Source organism: Prionailurus viverrinus, chromosome B4 (assembly GCF_022837055.1).
Source record: "Prionailurus viverrinus isolate Anna chromosome B4, UM_Priviv_1.0, whole genome shotgun sequence".
Lineage (NCBI taxonomy): Eukaryota > Metazoa > Chordata > Mammalia > Carnivora > Felidae > Prionailurus > Prionailurus viverrinus.
Genome location: NC_062567.1, coordinates 33,447,605 through 33,470,859, shown reverse-complemented (window position 1 = coordinate 33,470,859; position 23,255 = coordinate 33,447,605). Strand labels below are relative to the sequence as shown.

At 36.2% G+C, this 23,255-nt stretch overlaps 1 protein-coding gene across 6 annotated transcripts in view; it reads left to right on the top strand.

Annotated features, from left to right (window-relative positions):
- The window catches only part of ERC1 (ELKS/RAB6-interacting/CAST family member 1), a 532,268-nt gene that overhangs the window by 270,739 nt on the left and 238,274 nt on the right, over positions 1–23,255 (top strand). The gene's annotated exons all lie outside the window — the stretch shown is intronic.

The window sequence follows — 23,255 nt, the reverse complement described above, 5'->3', positions numbered from 1 at the left end:
GCCATTCTGCAATTGACAAGGGACTTCAAAGGCCAACAGGGCTGCCACTTCAAAGAGAATTCTGCCATCTCTGGCTTGTTGAAAGAAGAAGTTAAATGGCTATACCCTGCCATAGCAGAAATCTCCATGTTTAGACTTCTCCTTCTTTTGATCTTAGAAAGATGTATGAAATGGGCTTTAAGTTAGGGGAATGATATAGTCTGTAGCAATGGCAACCCAGTGTTATTCTGCATTTCAATCCACTTATTAACGGAAATTACCCAAATATGTTCAAATAACAGTAGGTCTAAAAACTCAAATGTCTCAGAGGAGGAATGTTCAAAAGAAGAATTGAAACTTCGTATTAATGTTGTAGCCACTTTCACAAATGTGGAATAAGTCAGATGGTGAATAAAATGGAGCTCTCAATGTGTTTTTAAAACTCTCCTTCAGTTTCTCCTTTTTATCCCCTTTGGTAGGATCATATTCTGAATATTGATAGTAAGAATGGCAGACAATGAAAACCTGTAGTCTCAAGACCAATTTGCATAGGTTAAACAGACATTTTTCCCCTTTTAGTAACTCCGTACTTGAAGTTTTAAACTACCTTGTATTGTTTAAAATGTTTTCATCCAGTTTTGTTGGATATGATTTTGAAGTAATTACCTTATCATTGTATTAAACAAGGAGAAGATCTCAGAGTTTTAATAAAACTTTTCCAATAAAAGATCAGAATACTAAAAAGCATCTTGAAGAATAACAGTGAAAAGGCAGCACACGAATTCTGTCATTTAGAATACTGATAGCCCTGAAAGATGTTCATTTGTTGGAGTCATATGTAGTACACTTGAAAAAGAAGACAGATAAATAACAGAGCAGTGAAAATATGGAGATTCTATATATGGTATTAAGTGGGAGTAGAGCTTAGCCTGTAATAATTTAAAATCATTAAAACTCAGTGGCATGACCTTTTTAATATTACATGTTTTTCCCTATCATCCTATGTATTATAGAGGGATCAAGCTAAGAATCCTTAGATTATTTTACCTGATCTTCTGTTTTCTTTTTTTCTCTTAAAATGTCTCCTTAGATAAAATAAAAGGGTTGGCTTGGCAGTAGCTTTAGTCACTATAACTTCCTCTATAATTTTGCCAGATGGGGTCAGTAGACAACAAGAAATTCTGAAGGGAGACTGAAGCTCCCAGGAAATAACCACATGACCAAAAAAATCTTTTTACACATGAGTGGTTTGTAACAGTAGTTTTTAAAGTAATGCTTTTGTGTTTGCCTTTTTTATTACAGGTTTTTACTCTTGAAAATTATTTGATAACATAGTACATGATTATATTATCCCAGAACTTCAAGAAATATCTATGTTTCTAAATTTTGGCTTGAGTTTTTCCTTTTCCTTCAACAAAAGGACCACATCTGTGTTTTCAGAAGTTATAATCAAATGAAAAATTAACTGAAGTGGAAAAGAAATAAAACTTTGGCACACCCCAAAATTGAACCACAGAGATGAGTGCCAGAGTCTATAGATACTGGTTTTCAAAATAGACATATTTTTGTACTTTCTGACTAAACTGCATAACCACTACTGCACTGGGAAGCCCTTTTGGAATCTATGTGGCAGATCTGTAACAGATGATATTTAGTTTGCTTGTAATGAGTTCTTGGGGTGTTTGGCCCTTATTCTGTTATCTCCTACTGAGAAGTTTGATAAACCAAGTTATTGACGATAGAGGCAGTCATCCAAGATATCGCTGAAGGTGAAGTCATGAAAGCCAGATGGCGTCCCACTGATTTTTATATGCAGTTTATGTTCTCCTTGGCTGCACCTTCCTGGATGTTTTCAATAAAACATATTTTCCTAGAGAAATATGCACAGCAGGATTTATCCTACACAACAGATAGTTTTTGTGTGTGGCATGTCCTGGGCTCTATTTTGGCATTCACTTGTCCTTTCCTCTTATCTCTACCTTTTTAAATGAATGAATAAGAGGTAATAAAGGCTAGTATAAAGTGCACTGAACCAGAAGTCAAGTGATATGGGTTCTAGTTCTGTTTACTGGCTGTGATTTAGGGTAAGGCTCATAATCTTTTTAAGCCTCTGTAGTAGAGTGAAGTAAATTCTTATCCCCACAATAATTTTGCTTTGGTAGCCTATAAAAGCAGTATACAAATGTTGAGCATTATTATTATGACCGAAATAATCATGTGTGTGTTTGTGTGTGTGTACATACACATGTATGTGATACTTACGAGATCTCTCTTGGTATCCTTGGGTTTCCAGACCTTAAATCCCACCCTTTTACTTTTGTTCTCTAGTAGTAAATTTTTGGTAAGGTCAAATAGCTCTCATTTAATTTGCCATTTTTTTTGGTAACCATTTTCCAGGGGTTATATTGAAATAATGTTTTCTCCAAACTCTCATTGTTGAAAACTTAAGGAAAGAGTATGAAGCTGTTTTATTCAAATTACTCATTTGATCTTAGAAAAAGGGCTCAAGCCCTAAATGCTCTGTTCTCTGTTGATGACTTTATGCTATTGAGGGGATTGTTGTTTTCTGTGATGAAATGAAGTTAATGTTTTTTCCGTGTGAAATGACCAAATGATTTCAACTGCAAAGGAAATTTGTTTTTAAAAACTGGACAGCTTGTACAGCCCTCCTACCATGTACTTTATCCTGTTGTCTTGGCTTCCTAATAATTCAGAAAAAAACCCAAACTTTTTTCAGAAGAGAATTTACTAGAGCCCGAAGTTCGAGGGAAAGTCTTGTCATCCCATCTCTATTTGTATTTCCCTGATATACTCATTTGTCAAATTCTAATGAGATATAAGGAGGTCTCAGACCCAGATGCAGAAGAGTGTAAAATGATGGCTGCCACATCTTTGTTACTGCTGCTGGAGAAAGAAAATGTGATGTTATTTAGATTATTTCTGTCCTTTTTTCTTCTAGGAGTAGAGTCATGGAGTCTGTGTCAACCCAGGCAATTATTTTTGTTTTACTTGATTCTGGTATGAACTCTTTGTTGCTGAAATAAGCGAATTATAGGAGATATTAATCAAGTAACAGTTTTCTTTAAAAAATAGTTTGGAGGGGCGCCTGTGTGGCGCAGTCGGTTAAGCGTCCGACTTCGGCCAGGTCACAATCTTGTGGTCCGTGGGTTCGAGCCCCGCGTCGGGCTCTGGGCTGATGTCTCAGAGCCTGGAGCCTGTTTCCGATTCTGTGTCTCCCTCTCTCTCTGCCCCTCCCCCGTTCATGCTCTGTCTCTCTCTGTCCCCAAAATAAATAAACGTTGAAAAAAAATTAAAAAAAAATAGTTTGGAGTTTAATTCAGATTTTTAGTTTTTCGTCTTGATGCTTTGTTACCAAAAAATCACCTAACTGGAATTGGCACTAAGATAAACATTAGCCCTTCTTAAAGCCGCTTTCCAACCTCAGTGACACAAATTATGAGATTCATAGCAGCAGGGAGACATTTGCTTTGCTTTGAAAATGTGCACCCACATTTTATTGATGTCTGATTTTTAAAGCTCCCCTTAGGAATGATGAGGGCTTATTATAGGATTTATCTTCCTAAGCTTTCTGAGTTGATAAAGAAAAAAGAGAAATTGAGATGGCTTAGGGGAAAAAAAGCATTTCTTTCACATTGTTGTGTCTCTTTTAAAATTTTTAAAAACGAGATCTTGCCATATGCAAAACATGGGTGGACATAGAATGTATTATGCTATGTGAAATAAGTCACAGAAAGGCAAATACTATATGGATTCATTTATATATAAAAAACAAAACAAGTGATCAAAACAAAACAGAAACAGACTCATAGATACAGAGAACAAACTATTGGTTATTAGAGTAGGGAAGACTTGAGGGGAGTGGGTGAAATAGGTGAAGGGAATTAAGAGGTACAAACTTCCAGTTATAAAATAAATTAGTCATGGAGATGTAATATACAGCATATGGAATATAATCAATAATACTGTGATAACTTTATATTTGTATGGTGACAGATGGTAACTAGACATATTGTGCAGATCATTTCATAATGTGTAAAAATAATTGAGTCACCATGATGTACAGCTGAAACTAAAAGGATATTGTATGTCAATTATACCTCAAAAAAAAAAATACTATCTTCAGCTGAAGATGTATTACCATAGCACAGTATTACTGGAAACTTAAAGGCAGTTGGCAATGAAGAAATGTAGTCAATCAATGTGCACTTACCTCCTCTAAAAGTCAGTCTTAACTCTGTGGATTCTTATAAACCATAAGGCTTTTATAGAAATACCCAGCATTGTTAAGTGTCCTATGGGAATGTGAACCATATTTTGAGGGATGGTAAAAACATTTTGTAAATTCTTCACCCGTGGAGCACATTGATTATTTAAAGTGTCATTTGCTGATTTTATTCGCCCTCAAAAACCTTTGACATGGTGACTTATTAGAGAAATGCACCATTATTTGAAAAGTCAAGAAATCTAATGACTCCTAAGATGAATTGTAGAAATATGGTTTCTTTTTTAGTGCTATATATGTGACTCCTACTCATATTTGGGTTCTTCATAAAGTCAGGAGTAAAAGATGGCAGTAATAGCTTACAATTCCTAACTTGAATATATTGCTAAATTCAGTGGTATCTGTTACCATTAGGTTACTTCAGGTATCACTTATAATATCTTATTTTCAAAAAACAGAAAATTATAATCACGTGCTATCATATAAGTCCTATGCATTTATTTTTTTTAATGTTTATTTTGAGAGAGAGCACACACACATATGTGCGGGGGAGGGGCAGAGAGTAGAGGGGACAGAGGATCCAAAGTGGGCTCTGTGCTGACAGCAGAGAGCCTGATGTGGGGCTCAACCTCATGAACTGTGATATCATGAGCTGAGTTGAAGTTGGATGTTTATCCAGCTGAGCTACCCAGGTACCCTAGTCCTATGCATTTAAATGAGGACTAAAAGAAAATAATTCATAATTCTTACTTTGGTATCATCTGCTTTATTTTGAAATTCTGGTCCAATGGAACCAGTGTCCACCCTCTTGAAAAAACCTAGTAGAGTTAATTTTACTGTGCCTTTCATCCTATAGTTCATTAGACATTGCCCAAAGAATAAGCTTTCAGTCGTCTATACTGCACCATTTTCCCTATCTGTTCAGTACTTTCTTGCCTTAACATATTCTTCAACTGTTGTTATTCCTTCTACATCTTCCTACTAAGGTACTAAAAGTCACAAATTCATTTGTCTTCATTCATTCACTGATTCACCACATAGTTATTATCTACTCTGTGCCAGGCCCTGGCACATACATTCTTAACTTCTTCCTACTCCTCATATAATTAACATATGATGTTATATTAGTTTTAGGTATACAGTATAATGATTCAACAATTCTTCTATTACTTAATGCTCATCATGGTAAGGGAACTCGTCACCCCCTTTATTCCACCCACCCCCCCCCCACACACACACACACACACTCCTCTGGCAAGCACCAGTTGGTTCTCTCTGTATTTAAGAGTTTCTTTCTGGGACACCTGGGTGGCTTAGTTGGTGAAGCGTCTGACTTCGGCTCAGGTCATCTCACAGTTTGTGAGTTCGAGCCCTGCCTCAGGCTCTGTGCTGACAGCTCAGAGCCTGGAGCCTGCTTCAGATTCTGTGTCTCCCTCTCTCTCTGCCCCTCCCCTGTTTGCATGCTCTCTCTCTCTCAAAAATAAATAAACATTAAAAAAAATTAAAAGAAAAAGAAATGTCTACATTTCTTAAAAAAGTTTGTTTCTTTGTCTCATTTGTTCATTTGTTTGTTTGTTTCTTAAATTCCACGTATGAGTGAAATCGTACTGTATTTGACTTTCTCTTTTTCTTCCTGAGCCTGCCTTCACCTTATTTGTCTGGAGTATAATTTGGCCTCTCCCCTGGCAACTTCCAGCAACTCTTTCTGGTGTTAAATACGTGTTTATTCTGAACCTTGGGGTTAAATGTAGGACTCTCATCCTTCTTGTTTCCTGTTCTACCTTCAGAGCATTATTCCATCACATTCTTAAGGTTAGAACCCCTACTTCTTTTAGTCTCATGCTGTGCAGGTAGAGCATTGAAGGCTTTCATTGAAGACTTGTTATCTCACTGACTTCAGAATCTGCATAGATAATTTGTTACTTTGTCCTTTCAGGTTCTTGACCAGTAGCCTGTCTCCCTTGACTTTCTTCATCCCATATTTGGCATTCTAAACCTTGTTGTAATCTAGCCCACCTCCACATTCGCTGATTACAGTACCTTCCTCTCTAAACACAATTGCCTGTTATTTCAGCTTTCTTGTTCATTTGAACTTCTTTCCCCCCCCCTTTTTTAATTGTAATCCAGTAGCCTCGTCTTTCCTTCCGTCTGTATTCCCTGTCTTTTCTTCCCTCTCTATTTAGTTTATATTCCTTATTCCATTATTTTAGTAATTCTCATTTTCACATTCTGAATCCTCTTGTTCCTTTATTTAATCAGATCCCATTGGTACCTTCTTGTTGCATTTTGGGATAAAAGCCAAAATTCCTAATAATGCCCTACAAGATTCTTCTACACCTAGCCCCTTCCTCCCTCTCCTGCCACATTTGCACCCTTCTCCTCTTTATCAGACCTTGTATCTTTTCTCTATGTGCTTTCCCACTTTAAGGCTACTCTACAAGCTGGAATGCCCTTTTTGTCCCCATCTCCTCTTTACTTTTTGGGGGAAAGTCTCTAGGCCCCCAAAATATAGATCAAAGCCTCATGTTACTTATTCTCATGGTGTTATATATCTTCTACATAACACTATACACAATTCATAATTAAATATTTATGAATTTTATTAATTAATGACTGTGGACTCAGAGCTCAACGGCTAGACAGAAATACATCTGTTTTGTTTTCTGTTGCACCTTCAATGTCTAACACATAGTACCTGCACAGGGTAGGAATTAAATGTTCAGGGGATGGGAGAAAAGAGGGAGAAGGGAGAATGGAAAGATGCAGGACTGGGCCTGGGAACACTTCCCAGAATGATTTATTAGATATAATTATGGAAAACTGTTTTAGAAGACTGGTATTGTAGCAAGGCAACATTAACTCTGAATGCAATGAAGTCTAACTGCCTAGCTTAGAATCCTGGTTCTGTCTCCTCTAGTTGTATGACCTTGAATAAGGTACTTTAACCCTCCAAACCTGTATTGTCTTCTGTAAAAGTGAGATAATAATAATACCTAATATCCAGACTCATAGGATCATTATGAGGATTTAATGAAACAGTATCTGTAAAGCATTTATTAGAACACTTCAAACTATTCAAATAATGTAAGTTGTTACTGTTATTATTACAATAGCTCCAGCTATTCCCTGTTCATAAAATACTGTACTATTGGTGTGTATCTTGTCAAAGAATTACCATACATTGACAAAAAGAACATAACAGGAAAAAGAAGGTTTCTAGTATAAATGCTAGCATATATCTGTTTCAGAAGTTCTGTAAATTTAAATTCTCAACAGAAGTGATTGTGTGATACCTTAAGGTGTGTGTTGGGAGAGGATGGTAGGAAGTATATATGTATGCATGTAAGTAATCTCTCACTAATATTTCAAAAATGCTTCTCAACTCAGGAGCTTGGTAACAGTTTTTTCTTTTGAAAAATGTTTTTTGTTAATTGTATAATGGAGTGGGTCATAATCTAGAATTTCTTTGAAATCAAAAGAGTGAGTGGACTTCTCAAGTGAAATGATTTCTGTGATGAATGTTTCACCTCTAGGTACTTCTTTCGTGCACTCCTTTCTTCTAATCACTTCATTCCTTTGGAGACTTATGCTTCTTACCCTCCTAAGAAACTATAGCAAGATTTTCCACAAGCATCTTGGAGACTGCAAAGGAGTATATTCCCCTCGGCTGGGGAACAGAAGAAGGTGGGAAACTTGAAGATGCGGTCTCTGCCAACACCTGAAGCACCTAATTGCTTTGCTTTCTTAAGGAAAATGGGTCTGTGGTAAAGCCATAATTTGTTTCTTCTTATTCTGAGTAAAAGTTTATTAGCTTGTGATTTAAGCAAACCATCTGGTCCTGCTGGCACTGTACACTGTCAAGCCCTGTGCTTTCTCTTAATATGTTACTGGAGGCAGTTAAGTTACATACTTGAATCCCAGCTCTGGCCTGGACTTTTTTTGTGTCTTAAAACATATGTTTTTGAAGACATACTGTGACCTGGAGCATGTTTTTAAATGGTGGAGAATTTCTTCGCTCTTTAGTGTGGTATATATCTCTTCTTTTCTTCTACTCAGCTTTTGTCTCTCAGTGACTATACCTAAAACTGTATAGCCGCTGTGTGGTAGGCGTGTGATGGAATAGATACCCAAATGAAGGTAGTTGAATGTGTTCTCTGGGTTGTGGAAAAGTAACAGAGTATTTCAATTTGACCTTGAAACTATTTCCCTGGCTGGAGCCCAAGCACAAATGAGATAATTATTTTGAAATCCTGGTCTGTGATACCACTCTAGCCTTAAGTACAAAAATGTTTTAAAACTTATTTGGTTGTATATATAATCTGAAGTAGGAATACCCTGTGGGTCTGGCACTATAATGGCCGAGAATGTTAAGCAACCTTTAAGAAAGTTACATTTTACTAACAAGCAAAATTCTATAAGTGAAAGTATGGAAGTTAAAACATGTCTGTAAACACAGCAGACTAGATGCTGGGAAAATAACTGCCACAAAAAAAATTGAAGATGGTTGATAAAATATGTATCATAAATTGGCAAGAAAGTAAGAAACTCTCAGGAGATGATTAGTCAGGAAATTCAAATATAAGTACTTGATAAGCTGTTGTACTCGAACATTAGGCTTTGTATCTTGGCAGAAGAAATAAAAGGTCATGGCAGCCCAAGGTAGAGAGCCTAGTAGACAACCAACTTCCCCATCCATTTTTTTTTTTTTTAAAGAGAGAGAGAGTGTGCTTGAGTTGGGGAGAGGGGCAGAGGCAGAGAGAGAGAATATTAAGCAGGCTCCATGCTTAGTGCATAGCTTGACACAGGGCTTGATCCCATGACTCTGGGACCATGACCTGAGCCCAGATCGGGAGTCCAGCACTCAACTGACTGAGCCACCCAGGCGCCCCCATTCGACCCTTTTTAAAAACAATGCACAGTGCCCCAAATTGGTCCTTTGAAAACATTAAGAAAATTGACTGGCCTTTGGTGGTACTAAAAGGTGAACAATTTTTGAAGTGATAAAGAGCTCCTAACTACAAGTCCTGCAAGTATTAAAAAGATACAAGGATATTTTTGCCAATACATTTTAAATTTAGACTAAATGAGAAAATGAATGAATGAAAAGAATGAAACTTAGCAAGACTAGCTAAATGTGAAAAAGAAAACCTGAAAAAATGAGTCCATAATAAAGTTTTCCCACCAATTTCAAGCCTGGAGCATTATACTGCTGAGTTTTAATAAACATACAAGGAACAAATAATTTCAGTTTTACAGAAAGAATTCCAGAAAATAAAAAAGAGGGAGTAATTAATCACCAACATACTTTATAAGATTAGCATAACTTCATATCAAAACTTGACAGAGTTAATACAAGGAAAGGAAAAATTTAGGCCTGTCTCAACTGTGAACATAAATGAAAATTTTCTAAACAAAATATTGCCAACTTAAAGTTAGTGTATGTGGGGACTCCTGGGTTGCTCAGTCAGTTAAGCATCCGGCTCTTCACTTTGGCTCAGGTCATGATCTTGTGGTCCTAGGATTGAGCTCCATGCTGAGCGTGGAGCCTGCTTAGGCTTCTCTCTCTGCCTGTACCCACCCTCAAAATAAATAAGTAAACATTTAAAGTTGCTGTATGTGAAAGAGAAAAATATGCATGAAGACATTTTAGGCCTATTCCAGGAGTCAAGATTGATATCATTAGAAAATTAATTACTATAGTCTATGACATTAAAAGCTGGTAGGAAAAAGTCATATGATCATCTCAAAAATGTAGGAACTTTACTTAATTTTTTAAAACTAGCAATAGAATTGTTTTTAAGTTTTTATTTAAATTGTAGTTAGTTAACATGCAGTGTAATATTAGTTTCAGGTATACAATATGGTGGTTCTACACTTCCATACATCATTACCTGGTCCTCATCACAACAAGTACTGTCCTTAATCCCCATCACCTGTTTAACCCATCCCTCCCACCCCCCATCAACTTCACTTCTGATACTCATCAGTTTGTGCCCTATGGTTAAGAGTCTGTTTCTTGGCTTACCCCATCCCCTCTTTTTTTTCCTTTTGCTTGTTTGTTTCGTTCTTTAAATTCCACATAGGAGTAAAATCACATGGTATTTGTCTCTGACTGACTTATTTTGCTTAGCATAATATTCTCTATTTCCATCCGCATTATTGCAAATTTCAAGATTTCATTCATTTTTATGGATGAATAATATTCCATTGTATACACACACAGACGCACGCACGCATGCACACACACACACATGACATCTTCTTTATCCATTCATTAATTGATGGACACTGGGCTGTTTCCATAACTTGACTATTGTGAGTAATGCTGCATGTAAATGTAGACATTAGGGTGCATGTATCCCTTTGACTACCTAGTGTACAATCACTGGATCATCGGGTACTTTTACTTGTAATTTTTTTTAAGGAACCTCCATACTGTTTTCCAGAATGGCTGTACCAGTTTGCATTCCCACCAACAGTGCAAGAGAGTTCCCTTTTCTCCACATCCTTGCCACCACCTGTTGTTTCTTGTGTTGTTGATTTTAGCCATTCTCAGAGGTGTGAGGTGATACTTCATTGTAGTTTTGATTTGTATTTCTTTGATGATAAGTGATGATGAGCCTCTTTTCATGTGTCTGTTGACACTCTGTATGTCTTTTTTGGAAAAATGTCTAAGAAGGAAACTTCTTAACCTGATAAAAAAATATCTATTAAACATATCTATTAAAAATTATACTATAATTTAATTTATACAGATAATTTATACTATAATTTATACAAATAAAACTGTTAAAGCATTTCTTTTAGGATGAGGAATAAAATAGAGTACACACTGTCATCATATCTATTCAACATTGTGGTAGACATAGGCAATGCAGAAAGGCAAGCAAAAGTAACAAATATACAGATTGGAAGGAAAGAAAACAATTGTTTTCTTATTGTACATATGATGTGGTTTTCTAAATAGTAAATTAAAAACCTATAGATAAGAGCATTTAAGAAGATTACTAGAGACAGTATCAATATATAGTAATCAGTTGCATTTCTATAACCTGTATCAAAGAGAAACTTACATTTTAAAAAAAGGTGCTGTTTACTAAAACATTAAGAAAATCATATAAAGTGCCTCGGAATAAATATCATTAAAATGTTCAAGATTTTTGTGGTGAAAATTATAAAACTTTTTGAAATATGTTATAGTCCTAAATCTATGTCTCTTTCATGAACTGTTGTAGAACAGTGCCTGGCCTATGGTAGACTCAATAATATTTTTTGCAGAAATTAAAAAATAGTTAAGCTTCTGAGAAGAGAAGGACTTGTTCTACTAGATATTAAGCCTTATAAAGCTATAGTTAAATTAATGTTTTGGTGTAAGAATGGACAAACTAGTGGATCATAATAGCATAGAAACATACCCATACTTATGAAAATACTTGATGACATGTCAAAGGTTAGGATAGAATGGATTGTTTAAAAATGGACGTTGGATGTCCCTATGGGGAAAAATGAAATTGGCCCCCTACCTCACACCATACACAAAAAAGCAATTTCAAGGAGTTTAAAGACCAGATGTTAAACACAATACTTAACACTCTTAGATAGCTTTTCAGTCAGATAGTGTATAACAACCACAAAACAACAGCAAATTGTGATGGTTAGTTTTGTGTGTCAACTTGCCTGAGACACAGGGTGCCCAGATATTTAGTCAACTTTATTGTACATGTTTTTGTGAGGGTATTTTGGATGAGATTAACATTTAAATTGATACACTTGAGTAAATCAGATTGCCCTCTCTAATGTGAGTGGCCCTCATCCTGTTTTATTCAGGCCTTCTGGTCAGTTGATTCCCCTCCCCCAAGTAAGAGTAAATCCTGCCTGATTGTGTTTGAACTGGGATATTGGCTTTTGCCTGCCTTCGGACCCTAATTGGAACACTGGCTCTTCCTGAGTCTTGAGTTGGCGCCCGTCTTTGGACCAGAATTTCACAGCTATCTCTCTTGGGTCTTGAGCTTGCTTATTTAGTTTGCAAATCTCGGCACTTGTCAGATTCCATAATCTCCTGAGCCAATTACTTATTTTATATATTTTTATATATATATATATATGTGTGTGTGTGTGTGTGTGTGTGTGTTTTATAATATGAATGTTACACATTATATATAATTTCTTATAAAATGCACATCTTAATATATGTGTAACATTTTATATATTAGTATAATAGTTATAGTGTGTTATATTAATGTAATTACATCTAATTTTATTAACATTAATATAGTTTTTATGTATATTTATTTATTGGTTAGGTTCCCACAGATAAACAAAACTGTTGGGACATATTGAATGAAATGTGTGTGTGTATGTGTATGTATGTATATGCATGCATATACAGCCCTACCTTGGAGATATTGCCAGTTTGGTTCCAGACCACTACAATAAAGTGAATATGCCAATAAAGCGAATCAAATAAATTTTTTGGTTTCTTAGAGTGTGTGTGTGTGTGTGTGTGTGTGTGTACATATACATATAACATATAACATATAACACATAACATATACATATAACATATATATATATATAATATGTTTATGCTATATTGTGGTTTATTAAGTGTGCAATAGCATTATGTCTAAAAAGACAATGTTTGTGCCTTAATTAAAAAATACTTTATTGCTAAAAAATGCTAACTAGCATCTGAGCTTTCAGCAAGTTGTAATATTTTTGCTGGTGGAGATTGCTTACTTTGATATTGATGTCTGTGACTGATCAGGATGGTGGTTGCTGAAGGTGGGGGTAGCTGTGGCAATTCCTCTTTCTATTTTTTTTGTGTTTTTTGGACAACTTTCTAAGACCTTTATTAACAGGTACTTGCTGTTTGTTGACATTTTTTGAAAAAAATCAAGTTGTAATCTTTTATTACAAACAGGAATGAGGCTTTTAACAATATTAGCTTGACCAGATATGAAGCAGTTTAAAAACCTTTAAAGGTGTATTGAGAAAAAAACAGGCTTTTTTTTTTTTTTGCATATTTGCCATTACTAAAAAGAGATGTCTTTCAGCAAGAATAATAAAAACCCTGTAATGCTCCATAGATAATGCTGATAGTTCAAGTTATCTGATTAATGGGCAAAAAGCAAGCACTTAAAATCTTCCCCTCCAGTCCTTTGTTCATTTCTTATTGCCGGAATATCCTATTCATTTCTTCTTGTTGGATGACTAACCCAGATGATGGTAGAGATGCTATACCAGCATTTACTTGGCCCTGCCCTAGTCTGTGGGGCAGGGGCCCAGGGGGAGGCAGATGAATTCTTAGCTGGTGGATCATCTGCTTTTGTCTCTTGCCACCTTGTCGTTTGGGGTTTTTTGGGCATATGTGTAGGTAACTGAAGTTGTGGAGGTAGCAATATTGAGGTGACTGCTTACCCTGGGTCTCATCTTCCTGATTTCCTTAACTTCTTCATTGCTGTCCTCTCTAGACAGTCTCTGCTGAGGAGTCCCCCTGTGGAATTGTTGTCTATAACCCTGATACATACTCTGTCTCACTGGTCTACCTATTCTCCTGAATTCTGGTTGTCAGCACTTGGAGCACTTTTCCCTGCACAAGGAGATTGGAAGACAGTGGTTGATGCCTACAGGGTCTCCACATGAGTAAAATGGGAACTCTTGCCTGCAGTAGGGTCTGGCCTTGGGAGCACTCTCTGATCTCTCATGCTTTCCCCACCTTCACTGTTCTGGTAATTCTGCTGGTAATTGATGGAGGACCCCTGCACTGTGGATAGTGTCTATAATGCTAAAGTTTGATGCATATTTACTGCCTTGTAGTCAAGCTCCACCAAGGCCTGTAGCATTTGCTACCTCCTCACCCTTTGTCTTTCAACCACATCAGACTCTACAGTCTCTCCATCTCCCACACTATGAAGGTACTTCTTGGGGTTATTCCTCTTTATGGCAGTCAGGTGTACAAATACATCTTCCTTGGTGGCATTACTATTAATGAAACCATATCCATTTCTTACATTGAACCATCCTACTGTTACCAAAACCTTCTTGTACATGCTGGTGGGCACCCTGATGGGAGGCCACCATCATCAGCTGTGGGGTCAGGCTTGGCATCAGCAGTGGTGGGGCAGGGGCAGTGGTTGGGTGACTGGAAGGTCTCCACTTTGCTGCTCATGGTTGCTGTGATGGTGACGGGGCTGGTTTTGGCAGCTGCAGCTCCTCCTGGGATGTTGATGGTGACTAGGCTAGAGTTGGTGGAGCTGCTCAGAGCTCTCTGAGGTCTGCTCTTTTCGCCCACTACCTATTGCAATTTCTTCAGATAAGAACACTGTGAAGTTTGCCACATCAGCTCTTTTTTCACAGACAATTTCTCTGTAGCCTATGATGCTGTTTGGTAGCATTTTACCCACAGTAGAATTTTTTCAGAGTTGGAGTCAGTCTTCTCAAAGTCTGCTACTTTATCCACTGAGTTTACATAATATTCTAAATCCTTTATTGTCATTTCACCTGCCTTTAGAGCATCTTCAGGAAGGAGTAGATTCCATCTCAAGAAACCACTTACTTAGCTTATCTAAAAGAAGCAACTTCTCATCTGTTCAAATTGTATAAGATTACAACAATTAAGTCACATCTTTAGGCTCCACTTCTAATTCTAGTTCTCCTGCTGTTTTTATTCTATCTACCATTCCTTCCTCCACTGAAATCTTGAACCCCTCACAGTCATCCAGGAGGATCGGAATCAACTGCTTCCAAATTCCTGTTCAGGTTGATATTTTTACCTCTTCCCATGAATCACAAATGTTCTTACTGGCATCTAGAATGGTGAATTTTTTTCAGAAGATTTTCAGTTTACTTGGTCCAGATCCATAGAGGAGTTCCTATCTGTGGCAGCTGTAGCCTTTCCGAAATGTATTTCTTAAATAATAAGACTTAAAAGCTGAAACGACTTCTTGATGGACTGCAGGATGGATATTGGTTTAGAGACATGAAAACAACAATAATCTCATTGTACATCTCCATCAGAGCTCTTCAGTGACCAGGTGAATTGCCAACGAGCAGTCATATTTTGAAAAGAATCTCTTTTCTGAGCAGTAAGTGTCAACAGTAGACTTAAAATATTCAGTAGACCATGTTGTAAACAGATGTGCTGTTATCTAGGCTTTGTTGTTCCATTTATAGAACACAGAGCACAGTTAGTATGATTCTTAAGGGCCTCAGGATTTTTGGAATGGTAAATGAGCACTGGCTTCGACTTAAAGTCATCAGAAGTGTTAGCCCATAATAAAAGAGCCTATATTTTGAAGCTTTGAAGATAAGCATTGACTTATCCTCTCTAGCTATGAAAGTCATAGATGGTATCTTCTTCCAGTAGAAAGCTGTTTCATGTACATTGAAAATCTGTTGTTTAGTGTATCCCCCTTTATTATCAGAGCTAGATCTTCTGGATAAATTGCTGTGGCTTCTACATCAGCACTTACTGCTGCTTCACCTTGCATTTTTATGTTATGGAGACAACTTCTCTTAAACCTTATGAATAGTTCTCTGCTGGCTTTAGATTTTTATTCTGCAGTTTCCTCACGTCCCTTAGCCTTCATAGAATTGAAGAAAGTTAGGGCTCTGCTCTGGATTAGGCTTTGTCTTAAGGGAACACTGTGGCTGGTTTTATCTTCTGTCCAGACCACTAAAACTTTCTCCGTGTGAGCAATAAGGTGGTTTCACTTTCTTATCATTCGTGTGTTCACTAGACTAGCACTTTTAATTTCCTTCAAGAACTTTTCCTTTGCATTCACAATGTGGTTGTTGGTGCAAGAGGTCTGGCTTTCAGCCTCTCTCAGCTTTGGACATGCCTTTCTCTCTAAGCTTAATCATTTCTAGCTTTCGATTTAAAGTGAGAGATCTGTGACTCTTTCTTTCACTTGAACTCTTGATGCCATTGTAGGGTTATTAATTGGCATAATTTCAGTATTGTTGTATCCCAGGGAATAGGGAGGCCTAAGGAGAGAGAGTGTGACAGGGGAATAGCCAGTTGGTGGAGCAGATAGAGCACACAATATTTGGCAAATGACGTCTGCTGTCTTATTTGGGTGCAGTTTATGGTGCTCCCAAAAGAATTATAGTAATAACATCAAAGATCACAGATCACACATCACTATAACGTATAATAATAATAATGAAAAAGTGGGGTGCCTGGTGGCTCAGTCGGTTAAGCATCCAACTTTGGCTCAGGTCATGATCTCACGGTTTGTGGGTTCGAGCCCCGTGTCGGGCTCTGTGCTGACAGCTCAGAGCCTAGAACCTGCTTTGGATTCTGTGTCTTCCTCTGTCTCTGTTCCTCCCCAACTCATGCTCTGTCTCTCTCTCAAAAATAAACATTAAAAAGATTTTTTTTTAATAATAATAATGAAAAAGTTTGAAATACTGGGAGAATAACAATGTGGCAGATGTGAATTGAGAAAATGCTATTGAAAATATGGCAACAGAAGGACTTGCTTGACACAAGGTCACCACAAAACTTCAGTTTGTAAAAAATACAAGGTCTTTGAAGCACAATAAACAAGGTATGTCTGTACACACACATACTGTATTCAGTGTATATCCCATTGCTTCTCTTTCTCTTCAGAACTCTAGCACACCTATAATAATCATTTATTTCTTAATCACAAAGATTGGAAGGTTAGTAGAGTTGGCTTTGCTTTAGTCCTTGACTGGGTTGGCCGTGCCTACGTGGCTCTTTCTAGGACCCAACTGAAAGGTAGCAGCTACTCAGAATGTTGGGTTTTTTTGGCAGCGGTAGAACTACAACCTAGCTACATGTATGAAGAGCCTCAGCTTGTGTCTGAGTTGCCATCCCAATGGCCTAAGCAAGTTATATTGCCAAGCCAGAATAAGGGTCATTAAAGGCAGTATACTCTGCCCATCATGATACTATGGGAAGGATGTGGATGAATACTAATAGTGTAGTGTAATGAATAATTGGGACCGCTAATTCAGTCTACTGAAGGCAGTATAAAAGTGGGGAATATCGTATGACCCTGGGTAGAAGAAGGATTTCTTAAACAGGATGTAAATGTCACAAATCTTAAAGGCTTAATGAATTTGTTTATATTAAGATATTTTTGATCATACAGAGATACCATAATGAAAAGGAACACATAGTGTACAAAGTGGGAGAAGTAATTTCCTAAATATTTAATTGATGAAATGTTGGTTTCTGAGAATATATGTTTAAAATTCCTCCAAATCAACGAGAATAAGAAAAGCCAGTGGAGGCAGGGGGAGGGGCAAAGATTTGAGTGGCAAAGAAGCAGCAGCACATATGGTCCCTAAACAAATGAAACATGTTTAACCATACTGGTTATTATTGAAGTGATGAAAGAACTTGATAAAATATTTCTTGAGAAATTTATAAAGAGGAAATCAGGTTATTGCTATCTGCACCCAATGATCAATGTTGTTGCTAAAAGTTGGAGAACCATTATGTGTCTCTTCATATGCTATAACATGAAGTACACAACTTTATTTGTGGAGTACTGTTGTTAAAAAGACAAATTGAATCTCAATCTAATGAAGACTTTAGATATAACTTTCATTTTATAGGAAACATGAAAACAAGAGGAACAGCATAAATAGCACCATAGAAAAAATAACCATCTGAACCCAGTATGTGGGCATTCTATAGGATATAGGATATGTGACTCAATTTTGTCATGAAGCTAATGGCATGGAAAATTAAAAATGTTAAGCAATATGGCAGTTGTCCAAGCACCTTTGAGTCAAAAGAATATCCTTTCCTCATTGAATTGCCTTTACACTCTTGTCAAATCATATTCCCATAACAGGGTTTATTTCTTGACTCTCAGTTCTTTTTTTTTTTTTTATCTCTTTTTCCATTCTTATGCCGACACTACCTTGAAGTTTTGTAGTAAGTTTTGAAGTCAAGAAGTAAGAGTCTCCCAATTTTATTTTATTTTTTTCAAGATAACTTTTCTTATTCTGGCTCCCTTTCATTTTCATGTGGATTTTAGGATCAACTTGTCACTTTCTGCAAAAAAAGACAGAGTTTTGATAGGGATTATGGTGAACCTGTGGATCATTTTGGGGAGTATTGTCATTTTAACAATATTAAGTCTTTCAATTGGTGAATGTGATGTTTTTCCATTTATTTAAATCTTCTTTAATTTCTTGCAGTAATCTTTTAGAATTTTCACTATACATGTTATGCATTTTAAAAATTAAATTTATACCTAGCTATTTCCTTCTTTTTGATGCTATTTAAAAAAATTTTTTTTTACATTTATTTATTTTCGATAGAGACAGAGCACAAGGGGGGAGGGGCAGAGAGAGAAGGAGACACAGAATCCAAAGCAGGCTCCAGGCTCTGAGCTGTTAGCACAGAGCCTGATGCGGGGCTCGAACTCACAAACCACAAGATCATGACCTGGGCCAAAGTCGGATGCTTAACCGACTGAGCCACCCAGGCGCCCCATTTTCTGATGCTATTTTAAATGGAATTGTTTTCTTAATTTCATTTTTGGAATGTTTGTTGCTTATGTATGGATAGACCATTGATTTTTGTGTATTGATCTTGTATTCTGCAACTTTTGTATACTTGTTGATTATAATTTTTTAGAGGATTTCTTAGCATTTTTCACTATATAAGATTATGTCATTTTCAACCAGAAAAAGTTTTGTCTTCCTTTCCAACATGGGTGCCTTTTAATTTTTTGTGTATTCTAATTTCCCTGGCTATTACTTCTAGTATAATATTAAACAGAAATGGTGAGAAAGGACATTCTTTCTAGTCTTGTTCTTGGTGCTGGCCTTAGAGGGAAAGCATTACGTTTTTCATCATTAAAGAGTATATTATCTGTGGGTTTTTCATAAATGCCCTTTATCAGGCTGAGAAAGTGTTTGTTTTTTGGGTTTTTTTTTGTTTTTGTTTTTTGTTTGTTTGTTTGTTTTTGAGAGAGCGTGTGTAGAGGCAGAGGTGTTGGGAGGCAGAACAAGAGAGAAAATCTTAAGCAGGCTCCACACCTAGGAAGGAGCCGAATATGGGGCTTGATCTCACAACCATGAGACCATGACCTGAGCCAAAATCAGGAGTCGGATGCTTAACTGATTGAGTCACCCAAGCACCCAAAGAAAGGTTCTTTGTAATTTCTTGACTGTTTCTGTTATGAAAGGTTGTTAGAACTTGCCAAATGCTTTTTTTCTACATCTACTTAGATAATCATATGGTGTTTTTGTCCTATATTCTATTAATATGGTTTATTGCATTTATTTTTTATGTGTTAAACCAACCTTGCATTCTTAGGATAAATCTCAATTTTTAGATCTTACTGGGTTTGATTTTTTAGTATTTTAGTTTGATTTTAGTTTTTGAATACCTTCTGTATTCAGAAGGTATATTCTTATGTAGTTTCCTTTCTTGTGATATATTTTTCTTGTTTTCTCATAAGGATTTCTGTGTCATGATCCCTTTTTGCCATGATTCCCATTTCTCTTGCTTTCTGGCCTAAATTGTGTAAAGTTCACCTTTTGTACATTTCTTGCCCAAATCTAGAATCAGCTGTATTTTTAAGGAGCCCTTTCAGTTTAGTGGGAAACTATAGCCTGGGTGCTGTGGTATTCAAAGTTGTTGGCTCTCATTGCTTTTAATTCCTGAGTGGTGAATTATATAGGTGTATGTTGTCCTTTTGGTTCAGAAATACACACATAGAATAGGTCCCTTTTTTACATGAAAAAACATAATGTTGGATGAAATGAAGTCAGGAGGTTCCATTTATACAGTGTTCATAAACTAATAGAATAAAGCAGTGATTTATTTTTAAATACATATGAAAGGCAAAAATAAAGAAATGGAAGAGATTAAGTAACAAATTAAGAATGGTAATGACCAGAGTGCCTGAGTGGCTCAGTTGGCTAAGCATCCAACTTCGGCTCAGGTCATGATCTTGCGGTTCGTGAGTTGGAGCCCACGTCGGGCTCTGTGCTGACAGCTCGGAGCCTGGAACCTGCTTCGGATTCTGTGTCTCCCTCTCCCCCTTCCCCTCCCCTGCTCATGCTGTGTCTCTCGCTGTCTCTCAATAATAAATAAACGTTAAAAAAAAGAAAAGAATAGTAATGACCTATCATAGGGGACTTGGGGGATACAGTTGGATAATTGCACTTATAAAGCTAGTGAGTATAAAAGATATAAAGTATAAAGGATAGTGAGTATATAGATGGGTGTATTGCTCTTGGTTCTGGAATATATACATATTCCTTTTTTATATACATATAACATTTCACATTGCTAATTCATTAAATTTTAAGGTGTTTATGAACAATATGAAGCATTGTCAAATTATCTTTTCTACAGTTTGTAAGTAGTTTTCACTAATTTCAGATCTTTTGCCAGTAGGCTGAAAGTGCCTTACTATCGTGGCTGTAAAAGTCCTCCTACTGTTCAGAGTGCTTAGTTGGATATCCAAATTGATAAAAATAATATTTGACCATGCAACTGTATTTATTCAGTTGCATATATATTGTACCTCTAAATGTGAAACATGTAATTTAATAAAAGATTTAGAAGAAAGAATCTTTCCATGATCTTGTGGTAGACAAAATTTTCTTATCCAGTATACAAAAAGCTCTGAATGTAAGAGAAATATAAATGAAAAAAATTAGTTAGCTAAACCCCATTAATATTAAAAACTAGTTTTTAAATTATTTTTAATTTAAAAAATTAAAATATGGATATACCTACCTTCCAGGTATTATGCTAAGTGAAATAAATTAGAGAAAGACAAATACTGTGTTATCTTAACTTATATGTGAAATTTCAAACAAAACAAAATGAATACACACTCACAGAAAAAGACATGAGTCTTGTTACCAGAGGTAGGAGGTGGGATGAGTGTGATGTGGAGGAAGGTAGTCAAAAAGCACAAGCTTCCAGTTATAAGATAAAATAAGTAGTAGGGATGTAGTGTACAACATGATGACTATAGCTAATAGTGTTCTATGATAAATGTAGGAATGTTGTTAAGAGAGCAAATCCTAAGAGTTCTCGTCAAAAGGAAGAAATCGGGGCACCTGGGTGGCTCAGTCGGTTAAGCATCTGACTACGGCTCATGTCATGATCTTGCAGTTCGCGGGTTCAAGCCCCGTGTGAGGCTCTGTGCTGATGTCTCAGAGCCTGGAGCATACTTCAGATTCTGTGTCTCCCTCCCTCACTTCCCCTCCCTTGCTTACACTCTGTTTCTCTCTCTCTCAAAAATAAATACACATTAAAAAAATTTCAAAAGAAGGAAATTAGTTTTTTTCATTCTTTTCTTTTTATTGTATTTATATGTGACGATACATGTTAGCTGACCCTATTGTAATCATTTCACATATAAATATGTAAATCAAACCATCATGCTGTGTGCCTTAATACTACACAGGGATTGATGTATGTCAATTATTTCTCCGTAAAACTGGAAAAAAGTTTTGTTTTTTTTTTTATAATCAAAAGTTCCTTCAGTAAATTTTGCTATTTTCACACAGTGGAATTCCTATCTCATAGACATAACACATGAGTGAAGAAAATCTGTACTTAAAATTACATTCTGTGTAATTCCATTTGTATAAACGAATAAGCAATACTAAGGTAGAATGCTAGAATAATGGCTACTCTTCATCTGGAAAGGGGATATGAGATGCGTTTTTGGGGAACTCTTCATATTCTGTTTATAAGTCTGTGTTCTGATTACACAGGTGTGTTCAACTTAGAGAAAATTCTTCAAGTTGGATTTTTCATTTATGGATTTTTCTGTATTTGTGTTGTATTTCAATAAAAAGCTTACCAAAAATTTTAGAGTATATATAAAGTGGACTTCCTTTTTGTATAGAAAAGGAGGAATAAGTTGTTTTTATATGCTTGCTTATGTATATACATAATATCTAAATTATATAAGAAACTGATACCGTGCCTTGCTTGGAGTAGTGAAAGATGAGAGGGAGATTTTTTTGAGATTTAAGGTGAGTTCATCATAGATGGACACGTACCACACTTTATTAGAGCTTCTATAAAGGGTGCTGTCCATTACTGATTTTCTGTTACAAGAACGTACCTTGGTATATCATTTCATTTCAGTTTTAAATAAGATTTTACATGAATTAAACTGATTAAAATGGAATCATCCTTACTGGTAGTTTTCTAAAGGGTGGATAGTGATTTATATTTATGTAAAGCTTGTAGATATGTGAATTCATATATATTCTTACAACAGTTATTTTCACAGCTATTAGCTGAGAATTCACTTGATCACTTCTGAAAATATGCACAAAGTAAGGTGATTCAGGTGCCAAAACACTAAATGTGTCTGTTTGCTATCACTGTTTAGCAGCTGTTACCAATCAATGTGGAAACTTTGGTTGGGTATAAGGCACTAACATCCTGGGGTCTGTTAACAACTCTGATTTGTTATATTGCAGTTTTGTCTCTACACTGTTCTCAGTTTTAGTATCACACAAGTTGGTTTTATGTAGGAGTCAGTGAATGGCAAATCCCCCACCTCTTCCTCTGAAAAGGCTTGTTGTCACCAAAATTATTTCTTGGCAAGCAGCAACCTGACATAAACTCTTGTGATTGGTGCAGTTGGCTGGTTGATTACCTGGTTCAGGTTGATTTTTGGTATTAACACATTTTTGCCAGCATATATTTTCCTTCCGAATTAAAATGAACATGTCTATTTAAGTAATTCTGATTTGGACACCACCCAGCTTGAGTGGAAAAGATGGATGAAGTACATACTGTGTTCTCTTAGTTCCTTGTGTTTTAGAGTTCTGTCTTCTTTCCCTCAGGATTTTTTTCAAATCTTTTTAAAGCATTCGGTCTCCTCTGTCTTCTCTCTAGGTGGTTATGTATTTTTCTTTTTTTCTTCCTGCCTTCCTTGAGAAAACTCTACCTACCTGGCTTTAGAGCAAGAAACTGTCTGATTGAATTCTAGCTATTTCTTCAAAAAGAAATTTTTTTAAAGGTGTAAACAGAAAAATTTTTGGATGAATAAAA